At 53.5% G+C, this 12,154-nt stretch overlaps 2 non-coding genes across 2 annotated transcripts; one reads left to right on the top strand and one right to left on the bottom strand.

Moving 5' to 3' along the window:
• The first annotated feature begins 1,190 nt into the window (after window positions 1-1,190).
• Window positions 1,191-1,379, top strand: LOC123360965. Its single transcript, XR_006576099.1, has one exon. It is a non-coding gene; the product is annotated as a U2 spliceosomal RNA (small nuclear RNA).
• A 4,399-nt stretch (window positions 1,380-5,778) lies between these two features.
• LOC123360963 lies at window positions 5,779-5,942 on the bottom strand. Its single transcript, XR_006576098.1, has one exon. It is a non-coding gene; the product is annotated as a U1 spliceosomal RNA (small nuclear RNA).
• Window positions 5,943-12,154: the final 6,212 nt, after the last annotated feature.

The following is a 12,154-nucleotide window of genomic DNA, read 5'->3' as shown; positions in this document are numbered from 1 at the left end:
TTGTTTGTGTTAACGTTTGGTTTTTCCTAAAAGTGTATGGTTTGGATTCATTTGTAACTCTTCGGTTAGTTATTGGTAACGGCTTCTTATTGGGCCCCTGAGTTGAAAAGCTGCTCTTGCAGATTTTAGTTTGTCATTGTTGGAAGGTCAGTTCAAGAGCTGCTTTCTTAGTCTAGTCCTTGAGGGCTCTTCCGCCGCCCTCCTTAGTATACCTTCCAGAAGGTGATTGCATGGTTTCCCTCGTCTTCCCACAGAAGAGAAATTGTCCATCCCTTTCCTGTTGGGAAAACACCAGTGTTTTAACTTAGGAAACGGTCAACGTTTTGCCCAGATGAGGGCTAGTTCATAGGAGCAGAAGAAGAGGAAGGTTGTGGCCCTTTGAGTCAGATTCCTAGCGTTTCAGGCCAGAAGGAACCAGCCGATCACCTCAGAGGGACTAAAGGGCACCAATGCCCCAAATGGCAAGGAATTGCTTTGATGCAATTGACTGTCTGTTTGAGCTAGTTCTGTGGGAAGGAGCAAAAAAGAGCCTCAGGGCTGCGGAATAGCGCCTGCATAGGCTTTCTTTGCCCTGTTTTGCTGTAAGAGTTAACCGTGAGAGATTGGTAGTCCAGGTCAGTGGGTGGGTTTATGGAAATTAGGTGTATAGAGGGGAAACTAGGGAGAGGAATGCGTCTGCAAGACTTGTCTGTCTTTGAACAGAATTGTGTGTTAAGGGTTCTTGCTTCGAAGTCTTCCACTGGAGTCATTTTGGGGAAGTGATTCTCAGGTAGAGTTCCCGAGTTGTGGTGTTTGTTGCGTGTCTGGGAGCTCGTCCTGGTGAGGTCGAAATGGGTGGGTGCAGGGGTGTGCATGCGTGGCAGAGTGTGAGCATTGTTTCTTGGCTCCTTGGTTCCCAGATCAAAGTGTAGTGGAGGGTCACTTTATTGCCATTACCCAGTCTGCTCATTTATTCGTGCCCACGATTACCTATAACCTGTTTGTATGAATGATGTACCCTCACTGTTTGCTGCCTGTACCTTGAACTCACCCACAGTATAGCCCGCATTGGGGACATGACAGACTGTGTATATGTATATGCCGTCCAATACCCAAACGCTAATATCCCCCTATAACCTGTATGTTACCCCCAATGACACATTAACTGACGCTTCAAACACTGTGTATTGTTTATTTTTAAATATTCTCTAATAAATTTTCAAATATTCTCTAATAAACTTTAAATCTGTTCTTATCAGTTTAATCTCTGATATATCCTTGATGTGAGGGCTTAATATTAGCTTAATTTTTTAAACAGGGGGGGTTAGAACAGAAGCTTGCTTTGTCTGCCCCATGCATCGACCTGGTATTGCAGTGCTTCCAGGAACCTTGTATCTCCTTTAGGGGAGAACCTTCTGGTTAGAAAAGAAGAAAAAAAGTTGAACTGTGACACTTTCTTTAAAGCAGATGTTTTTTTGAAGTAGCAGAAAAATCTGGGTGTTTTTCTTTCTTTACAGTTTCTTGGAAGTGTTTTGTGAGACTATAGATGTAAGAGGTTCTTCTTTGTCTTGCTAGAGAATTATTTAAGAAGCTGGACTCCTTCTTTCTGCTGTGAGTCTTTTCAACAGTATGAGGGACAAATCCTTTCCAGATACTGGGTCTGTTGGGGAGATGGGGTTTTTTGGTTTGTTTTTGTTTGTTTTTTGGGGGGTGGTTTGGGGTGGGGCGGTTGGAAATATTTGAGGTCACGTGTATATCCACAACTGCATGAATTACATAGACTTCTCCCCACCCGGCCTACGTTCTATGTATCTTGGTTCGTAAGATCAAGACAAGGCACTAGGTGTCGTGCTGCGCCCGGCACACAGGGGCCCCAATCCTGATTTTTTTTCCCCCAAGCCTACTGTAATCTAAATGCTCAATAATAACCCTTAGCTTCTCATTGTTGCCACCCTCACTATTGGAAAATCCCCAAAATCACGACAGTGGCTTACAAATCAGGAGGATTCTTTTTTTAAAAAATGTAATGTGGGTTCTCTTTCTTTCCCTTCTGGTTTTCTGAACCAGGCAACCTACAAACTTACCTTTCTATTATGGCCAGAGCCCCAGAGAACAGGAGCCCCCGGCTCCTGGGGCTGGCAGGCAGCGGGGCTCCTCACGGTTGTGTGTTCCACACTTTGATTTCACCCACCAAGTATCAAGTGTGAACTCCTCAGGCACTAGAACAGCCTTAACATGGAGTCAGAGACAGACCCCTTGGGCACCCTGACTCTATCTTGCCACCCAGGTGTAGTAGAAGCTGCTGTAACACACAAGCTCTGCGTGTCCTTTAGGGCTAACCCTAGCCAAACAGCCGGGATCGCTTGCTGATGCTTAGAAGGTGTGCCATCTCCCTGAAGTCCAAGCAGCATCGTGGGGAGGGGGGAACAACAGTTTCTTCCTGACAGGGATTTTTATTCCATTCCCCCAGAGCTCAAGCTGATGGGGGCAAGTGTTTGTGCAGGGATCTGCCTCCTCGGAGGTGTGTGAGAAGGAGCAATCAGCCAAGTCTTTTGTCCACGGATGATCCACAGTGGCTTGTCTGGTGTCTCAGTCAGGGCCTGCTCTTGTTGGAAAGGAGATGACGCCTCTTCTGGTAAACTACCATTTCACACTTGGTAATGCTTCTCTCCTGACTGGTGGCATGGCGGCGGCAAGGGGGTTTACAGCTTTACTGCCAACGCTTATATATCACCTTACAACATGGGCTACGGCTATTATAGATGAGAATAATGCATGCAGCAACTCACGAGCTTGTCATTAAACTCTAAATACGTTTTTATAAAGCTAATGCCTGTTTTAACAACACTAACAAACAGGTGAGCAAGACTAGTTTCCAGCCATGCGTTTGTCACTTTTCAGTAAGGCCTAGGGGCCTTGGCATGAGCTGGCACCTGGTCTGCCAGTGTCAGAAGAGGATCTGCCCTCTCTTATCCCCAGGTGTCTGTACTGGGAGCAGTACTGTTCAACTTATTCATAAATGACCTGGGGAAAGGGCTAAACAGTGAGGTGGCAAAATTTGCAGATGATACAAAATTGCTCAAGAGAGTTAAGTCCCAGGCAGACTGCCAAGAGCCACAAAGAGATCTCCCAAAACTGGGTGATGGGACAACCGAATGGCAGATGAACGTCGGTGCTCATAAGTGCAAAGTAATGCACATTGGCCAACATAATCCCAACTATCCCTATAAAACGATGGGGTCTAAATTAGCTGTTACCACTCGAGAAAGAGATCTGGAAGTCGTTGTGGATAGTTCTCTGAAAACATCCACTCAATGTGCAGCGGAGCATTGGGAATCATTAAGAAAGGGACAGGTAATAAGACAGAAACTATCATATCGCCTCAATATCAATCCATGGTACGCCCACATCTTGAATACTGCATGCTGATGCGGTCGCCCCAATCTCAAAAAAGGTATATGGGAATGGGAAAGATTCAGAAACGGACAACAATGATGAGGGGATATGGACCAGCTTCCATCTAAGAAGAGATTCATAAGATTGGGACTTTTCATCTTGGAAAAGAGACGACTAAAGGGGGATACAAGGGAGGTCTATAAAACCATGACCGGCGTGGAGCAAGTAAATAAGGAAGAGTTATTTACTCCTTCTCATAACACACGAACTAGGGGTCACCAAATCAAATTAATAGGCAGCAGCTTTAAAACAAACAAAAGGAAGTCTTTCTTCACGCACCACACAGTCAACCTGTGGAACTCTTTGCCAGAGGATGTCGCAAAGGCCAAGACTATAACAGGGTTCAAAAAAGCACTAGATAAATTCATGGAGGATAGGTCCATCTATGGCGCTTTGCCAGCGGTATCCCTAGCTAGGTATCCCTGTTTGCCAGAAGCGGGGCATGGGCGACAGGGGATGGAGCACTTGATGATTCCCTGTTCTGTTCATTCCCTCTGGGGCACCTGGCATTGGCCGCTGTCAGCAGACAGGATACTGGGCTAGGTCTTTAACTTGGACGGGTAGCTGGGAAGACGGTAAATCAGACAGAACCCGTTCGACAAACCTCTTCATTTCCTTGTTATTGCCTGACTCCTTTAATTCATTTCCTTTTCCTTATTTCCCAGCAGACCGACTAGCCACCAGATTTGGGTGCTAGCAGAGGGACCTGACGAGCTCCTTCTTTTCGGCAGCGTTGAACATGCCAGGGCACAGTCAGATTCTGGATGCTCATCTGAATGTAACGCCTAGCGCTCACCTTTATTTCTGTTTCTTAGCTCTTTTGGGCCATCGATCTTTGGTCTGGCCCGTAGGATCCCTGCATTAGGAGAGATGGCTAATTAATGAGCCCATAAACCTTGGAAATCAAATGAAACCTGAAGTCCGTAGAAGACCTCGAAGGCCCTTTGGGGGGTGGAGTGCGAGCTGAGGAAGAGTTCCCTGCACAGCTTACCTCTCCATTCTCGTTTTCCTGTCCTGAGCGCAAAAGCCAGGAAGCAGCTCCGGGTAGGGAGGGGATACCATATGTGTGCAGTGGTTAGACAGGAAACAGCAAGGAACTGGACTCGTATGGAGTGAAACTGTAAGCATCTTCTGTATGCCTGATGACTGCAGGTTTGAGAGAGTTATGTGGGAAGTGGAGGCTTTCGGTGGGCTTTCAGAGGAAATGTAATGGAAAGGCAGCCGAAAGTGGAATCCCAGGTTTTTAAACACTCCTCCACTAACACACCAAACAGCTCAGGTCTAGTTACTCATTGAAAATTAGAATAAAGTTACAGCAAGATTTCATCATAAATGAAGTCAAACCTTAAAGATTTCAGAACACAACTGCTATAAGGAGCCACGAGGGAAGCAATACAAAGTCAATCTTGCCTCAGAGAAAGGCAGTTAAACAATTTCTCTTTTTTAAAGCAGCATAATCTCCCCAAACGGAAGGGCACTCTTCCCGGAGAAGGGTCCTGGAGAGGGTTTTCCTCGTTGGTGCCGGCCATCCACCTCCCCGAAAGGCGGGAGCTAGGTCGACGGAAGAATTCTTCCGACCAAGGCGCGGACTGATGTAGCCGCGCCGATTTACGTTCCCCGTGCAGCCCAGGCCCGAGGGTTGGTGCGTGCTGAACAGTTAAGTCAAAACAGCTCCGTCCGTCAGAGGTGTGCAAAAGGGAAAACCCGCTCCTGGGCGACACGGCCACGCTGCCCTAACCCGCAGCGTAGCTAAAGGGCATTCGGGGAGGCGGTGGGTGGGCCTCAAGCGACGGAAAGCCCTCCTCCAGCATGGGGTTGTGACAGCCTAGTCTCTGTAGCACAGACAGGGTGGCCACCAAGAGACAGGAACAGACAGCGAAAGCCAAAGCGGCCCCAGGGCAGGGGGCGAGGCTGCCTGTTGGACGAGGAGACCAGGTGGGACAGGCCTTTTGGAGAGGCCGTCCTCCCGTCAAAGGAGGAAGAGCCTGAGAAGAAGGGCTGGGCAAGAAGCTACAAGCAGGGAAAGAAGCAGAGCAGGCAGGCAGGCAGCTCCCCTTAGAGCCAAGGAAGGCACCGGTCCAAGCCCCCCAAAAGCAGACTAGAGAGCAGATCAGCTGCAAAAGACTAGGGAAAGCCAAGAACACAGAAAGACCCAAGTAAAGTTTCCAAGCTGAGCTTTGCTTACAAGGAGAAACGTGTGACAAAGATACCTAGAAGTACAGGGCCTGTGGAAAAGAGCACTCCCAAAAGCCCAGAATAATAACTGTTTTCCTGAGAATCTGCTTTGCAATGTACTAAGCCTAAACAACCCACTGTCAGTTATCTGTTGTTCAAACCAATCACCAGGGGAGAACGCAAACGCAGTCCCCCACTACCACAAATTATGCAATTGAGTTTCCTGCATTTGGGGAAATCGCAGGGGTCAGCACACCCACAGTGCAACAGATGAGCCTCACCCTGGGAAAACCACCTTTGTGATCATGGTATCTCCCCTGCCAGGTAAGTATGAGTTCCTGCTGCCCGGCCGCCGCCCGCCCTCGCTCGCCCCGCACTTATAACACACAGGGCGGACCGCCGCACCCCCCCCCCCCACCGCTGGCCTCGCCCACACCGGCTCCCACTGCCGACAGCTGCCCCAACGCGGCCCCCGGAGACCGTCCCTTCCCCACACCGAGCTCCCGTTGCCAAAGTCGGGCCCTGCCTGGCAGCCTGCGTCCGCTCCCACGATGCTCTGCTCGCACACAGATCTGCATACCTGCTCACGCGGCTCCGCCCCTCCGCTCGGGCCCCTCCCCCTGCCCGCCCGGGCCGCCGCTCTTGCGTGCTCAGCTCTTTGAGCTCAGATGGGGTGTAGTGCTCAGATCGAGTGCGACAGACCTTAACTTTGCCATGTGAGGGTCATTCTATCCCCATTACCTGGCTTGCTTATTTATACCTATGACTGTCTTTAACTGTTGTATGCGTGATGTACCCTCACTGCTTGCTGACTGTATCTTGAACTCACCCACAGTATACCCCACATTGGGGACATTGCACACTGTATAAGTTATGTGCTGTCCAATACCAAAGTACTAGCATCCCCCTATACTCTGTATGTCACCCCTGATGACCAGTAACTGATGTTACAAACTCTCTGTATTCTGGGGAAACATTATCTAAAGTTGTATCTATTCTTAAACATTTTCTAATAAACATTTAAAACTAAAATCGCCCTATACTCTGTATGTCACCCCCCGATGACCAATATCTGACGTTTCAACTCTCTGTATCGTTCATTTTCAAATATTTTCTAATAAACTTTTAAATCTTGGCCTATCCAAGGCCGTGATCAAGTGTCTTGATGTTTTTGGTCTTTTGGCCTCGAGATGAAAACCTTGTCTGTGTCTTGGGAACCTTGAGGTAAAAAATAATCTAAGTTGTAGCGGGTCCCGTCCCGGGAAGCCAGGCCATCAGAGAGACGACGTGGCCCACCTGCTGCTGGGGAAAGAGTGCAGCTTGCATTTTGCTTCTCTCTCGCTCTCTCTCGCTCTCTCCCCACCGGAAGTTGGTCCAATACAAGAATGACCTCCCCTGCCTTGTCTCACCTCAGTTTCTCCTCAAGGCAGAAGGTCGGGCATTGTCAGCCACTCTCCAGAAACTGGACGGCCACTCGATCCCCTTTGTTACCTGCCAAGTGAGGCTGAGTGCACTGGCAGGCAGGGCCGCCCAGAGGGGGGGCAAGAGGGGCAATTTGCCCCAGGCCCCGAGCTCCACAGGGGCCCCCACCAGAGTTTTTCGGGGCCCCTGGAGCAGGTTCCTTCACTCGCTCTGGGGAGCCTGGAAAAATCTTGCGGGGCCGGGCGCAGGAGCTTCTTCCGCTCCCAGTCTTTGCCAGCGGCTGGGGTCCTTCCACCTCGGAGACCCCCCAGTTTCAGGCGCCAGGCCCATCCCCTGCCCTGGGCCCGTGGGATACGGGCTGGGGGGGCATGGGGCAGAGGCAGCACGGAGTGCAAGGGCTTCACTCCCCCCCCGCTGGGCCTGGGGGGCAGCAGTGGGGGGGGGGCTGAGCTGCCTGGGAGCAGCCCCACAAGCGGCAGCCTGGGGCCGCGGGGCCTTCAATCCCCCCCAACCTGCCCCTGCAGTGTCCCCCCCCACCTGTGACCCTCCTGTCAGTCCCGCCCCCGGCATCCCCTCCCCCACCCTGTCCGCTCTGCCCGGCCTTTCCCTTCGCCCCACCCCGTGCTCAGCACCCCGACCCCACCCTCCTCCTCCCCGTCCTCAGCGCCCTGCCCCTAATTGCCTCCAGCCCATTTCTCCATGGCTGGGCCCCACTTTCCCATCCCCCCACTGCCCCAGTCCATCCCCAGGGTGTGAGTTTCCTCATCTCCAATCTCTGCTACCCCCCAACCTGCCGGATTCCCCTTTTCAGCCACTGTGGGGTCCTCCAACCCGTCCCCACCCATCCACTCTGGGCTCTCTAAATCCCACATTCCCACAATGCACCTTGGTATCCCCACCTTCCTCTATCCCTAATCCCCCTAGTCCCTTCTCTTGGGTCCTCCTGGACACCTCAAACCACAGTCAGGCCCCCACATACATCCCAGTCACTCATTCACACGCCGAGCTAGTTCTTCAGGGACCCCCACAGCCCCCCAAACTCCTCCATCCATGAGCCCCGTGGACCTGTGGCCGGGAAGGTGGGGGAAGCTCCCACTTTGGCTGGGCTGGGTGTGGGTGTTAATCTTTTCCTGGCTTGTGTGTGCTGAGCTCACAAAGGGTTTTTGCGCCCTCGGGGTGGGGGGTGGTTTTGGCCGAAGGTGACGTGGTTTGGTAGCCCTGTGGATGCTGCGTGGTGTCTGGAATGGGGCGTGTGTGTTCCCATCATGCACCTTCCCCTCTGCCTGCAGAGCTGAGCACAGACAGGTCTGAGGAGCAGAGCAGGAGCTCTGGGAAGGAGAAGAGCAATATGAAGATGGAGTCTAAGACGAGGCCAGGTGACTTCTGTGGAGGGAGACATGCTGGACAGCGCCAAGGATTGAGGAGACAACCAGGTGTGAGCCCCGGGCTCAGATTTCTGATTGTAGCTGTGATGGCAGAATGGGAGGAGGGTTGAAGCTGGAGCCCTGGGGTGCGGGAGTAGCGAGAAGAGGAGCCTCGCCACCATTGCTTTTTCTTTTCCTCTTGTGTTGTGTTTCATACCAAGGGAAAAGAAGTCGCGGGGACGGAGTCCAGCCCCTAGGTGAGATGGCAAGTGAGCGAGAGCAGTGACAGGGTGAATCCTGTTGGTGCCAGGCAAGACCTGCCCAGCTGGGATGAGAGTAGCTGTCTCTATCGGTGAGAGAAGTATCTGGTTTGGGAAGTTCTCTGGTCACAGCCCCCCTGGCTCCAGGTAGGGACGTCCCGTTACCTGGGTGTGGGTTTCTGGACTAGCTGTGGCTTCAAGGGAGATGATGTTGCCATTTGTGGGGGCTGATCATCTCTCTGGCCAGGAGTGGTGTGTGCTCCCTAGCAGAAAGTTGGATCCATGAGGGTGACTCCCTGTTCTGAGTTTCTTTCTTCCTCCGAGGTTTCTCTCTCTGTGTTGGTCAATTTACACTCAAACTCTCTCTCTCTCCTTTCATGGACACCTGTCATGTTCAGTTGCCTTCATCCTCTTCCTCTGCTCCTCCTCCCCCCAGTCTCCTATGGGCTCAGCTGGGTCTATCTGCCCACGGGCAAGGTCTCTGCCATACTGGGAAGGATGTGTCCTGCCTGCTCCTCCCACCCTCTATCTTCGGGGAGACCTCATTGCTGTCACTGGGTCACAGCGTGAGTGGCCAGTCATGTCTTTGGGGCTGTGGGGTCTGAGACTGAGAGGGGTGGGCTCGCAGTCATGGCTTTTGGCACAGGATTAGAGATGCCCAGAACCCCCCTTATCACCCGCTAGCTCCATTACTGCATCACCCAAAAGCCTCGCTCAGGGTCCACTATGCCTCCTTGTGCTGGGCACTGCAGGGCCAATCAGAGGGACAGCAGGATGCATGAGGAAATAGATGAGTGTGTGAGGCAGATGGTTGAAGGGGTGTGTGTGGCATACTTTGAGGACGGATGGGGGGTTGAGGGTTGGACAGACAGCGGGACAGATGGAGAGCTGCAGGGACTGATGGTGACATCACAGGCTGGACTTGTGATGGGTTCAGCTCATGGTCGCTGGCCCTGTCATCTCCTGCCCCCATCTGCCCGTCTGACTCTGCCCCTGTCTCTCGCAGGCAGCACTCAGCAAGGTCTGGCCCTGTCGTTACACTGGTGCCACATCCAGTGCACACCTGTGTGTTATGTGCTCCTGGAGAGCTCAGGCAGGGACAAGCGTGCGGCTCACGGCTCCTGAACCAGCAACTCCAAAGCCTGCCACAGATCTCCCCCTCCTTGGGCAGCAAGACCCTGGCCGGGGGGTTCCCTGTCCCTACTCGCTGCCAAAGCAGCCTGCTCAGCACAGAGACCGAGGTCACCTGCCTCCACCCAGCCTCTAGCTGGAGCTGCTCCAGCCCCGAATTGCTGGTATCCAGCCTGGCCGGAGTTGGTGCGATGTCCTAGTGGAGTCCGTTCTTTCTCCCCGGTAGATGACGATTTTCCCCACTGCAGTTAGTTGCTCTTTCTCTGCTTCCCCATAGCCCCTCCCCAGTGATAGTGACCCCTGCTGGCCAGGCACGAGAGTGTCCTGTAGGGGCCTTCTCGTAGGAGCAGTGACTCCTGGTGGCGAGGGGCAGCAATGCCTGGCTTGTATCCCCCCTAGCATTGCTGCAGCGACCCCTGGTGGCCACTGAGGGCAGTTGCCTATGTGACCCCACCACTGCCATTGCGTCTGTGAGTGCTGGCGGGTAGGTGAGGCAGGGCCCTGTATGTATATCAGCCATTGGGGCAGTGCCCTCTGCGTATCCCACTCTCATCTCGGTGACTCGTGTTGCCCAGGTGGGGCAGTCCCCTGTGTGTATTTACTCCCCCCAACCCCTGCATTGGGCCAGTGACCACTTGTAGCCAGAGGAGTCAGTGCCTGAGGTGTGTTCTTCACCTCCCTCAAGGTGGCAGGGTGCCTGGGTGGCCGTGTCAGGCAGTGCCCTGGGTGTCTTCCAACCCCTTTGTGGCAGTGATCCCTGCTCCTGGTGTGTGTCACTCCCCCACTAGGGATGTGCACTGGTGGCCAAGTATAGCAGTGCCCTGTGTGTAGCCCCCTCCCCACCCCAGGGTGACCAGATAGAAAGTGTGAAGAATCGGGACAGGGTGGAGGGTAATAGGCACCTACATAAGAAAAAGCCCTGAATATCGGGACTGTCCCTATAAAATCAGGACATCTGGTCACCCTATCCCCTCTACCCCTGTGCCAGATATGGCAGGCACTGATCCCTGGCATCCCCGTGGGGCAATACGCTCTGTATATCCCCCAATTGGGGCAGTGACCCCTGCTGGTCAGGTGGGGCAGTGCCCTGTGTGTGTGTGTCCCCCCTATGTAGGTAGTGACCTCTGGTGGCTAAGTGAGGCAGTGGCCTTTGATTTCCTCTTCTCTCCCCAGCCCCCTCTCTCTCTGGGGTAGGGCCCCCAGTTGGGGCACTACCCGATGTGTATCTCTGCTAATTCGAGCAGTGACCTCCCCGTGGTGCCCTGGTGTGGCAGTGCCCTATTGGTATCTCCCTCCCCCTCTCCCCACACCATTGTGGTAGTGGCCACTTCAGGCAGTGGCCTGTTTATCACCACCCCCCCCACCACCATTGCAGCAGTGCCCCCTGGTGGCCATGTGCAGCAGTGCCCTGCATGTATCCCCCCCAACCATTGCTGCAGTGACCCCAGGTGCCCAGTTTGAGTAGTAGCCTGTGTGTACCTCACCTCTTGGGGCAGTAATGTGTGGGGCCAGCTAAGACAGTGCACAGTCTGGTGACCACGTAGAGCAATGGCCTGTATGTACCATCTCCTCTGGAGCAGTGACCACTGGTGTCTTGGTGCTAAGATGCAGCCATCTCTGGGGTACATGGTGGGGCTGTTTACAGGCCAATGGGGACAGGCCCCCTCTTCCAGGAAGTAGGGGAATGTCTGGTGTTTGGGGCAGAGCGTTCCACCTTCTATTGAACTGTGATGCTCTGAGCACCTTTCCCCTGCATGAAGACGATCCTGTGTGGCTCCAAAGCTGGTCCAGTAACAGGTATCACCTCACCTGCCTTGTCTCCTGGTATTCTGGCCAGTGTCCAACTTCCCCTTCGCTGTTGGTCCTCAGACCTCCTCCAAGCAACCCCCCCCCAGTCCCTTAAGCTGCCAAACTTCCCCTGGAGCCCAACCCTGGCAGGGGGGCACCCCACCTGAAAACCCTACGGCACCATGGGAGTGGTAGTGTCCACTGCCTCCATCTCCCACCAGCCAGGACAGGCCCCAGAGCACCATGGGAGTGGTCGTGTCTCCTGCTTCCATTTCTTGACAGCTGCTGCCAGGCCCGGCCCAGACTTCCCGTTTCTGGTGCGAGTCCGGAAGCAGATGCTGCCATGAGGCGGTGCTGGGAAGGGTGGTGCTGGTGTCAGGAGAAAGCAGGAGGAGTAGGTGGGGTCTGTGCTCCTGCGGGGAGGTGCTGCCCTTGCTGTGAAAAGGCCCCGCCCTTAGGGGAGATGTCATCTCCCTGCCCTGCCACGCTCTGCACCAGCCCCTCCTTGTCACGGGAGCACGGCTGGCTCCAGGCACCAGTGTAGCAAGCAGGCGCTTGGAGCGGCCAGTTCAAAGGGGC

This window comes from Mauremys mutica, unplaced genomic scaffold (genome assembly GCF_020497125.1).
Source record: "Mauremys mutica isolate MM-2020 ecotype Southern unplaced genomic scaffold, ASM2049712v1 Super-Scaffold_100340, whole genome shotgun sequence".
NCBI classification, from domain to species: Eukaryota; Metazoa; Chordata; order Testudines; family Geoemydidae; genus Mauremys; species Mauremys mutica.
The sequence above is the reverse complement of the archived record's forward strand: the minus strand, read 5'-3'. Positions and strand labels throughout refer to the sequence as shown.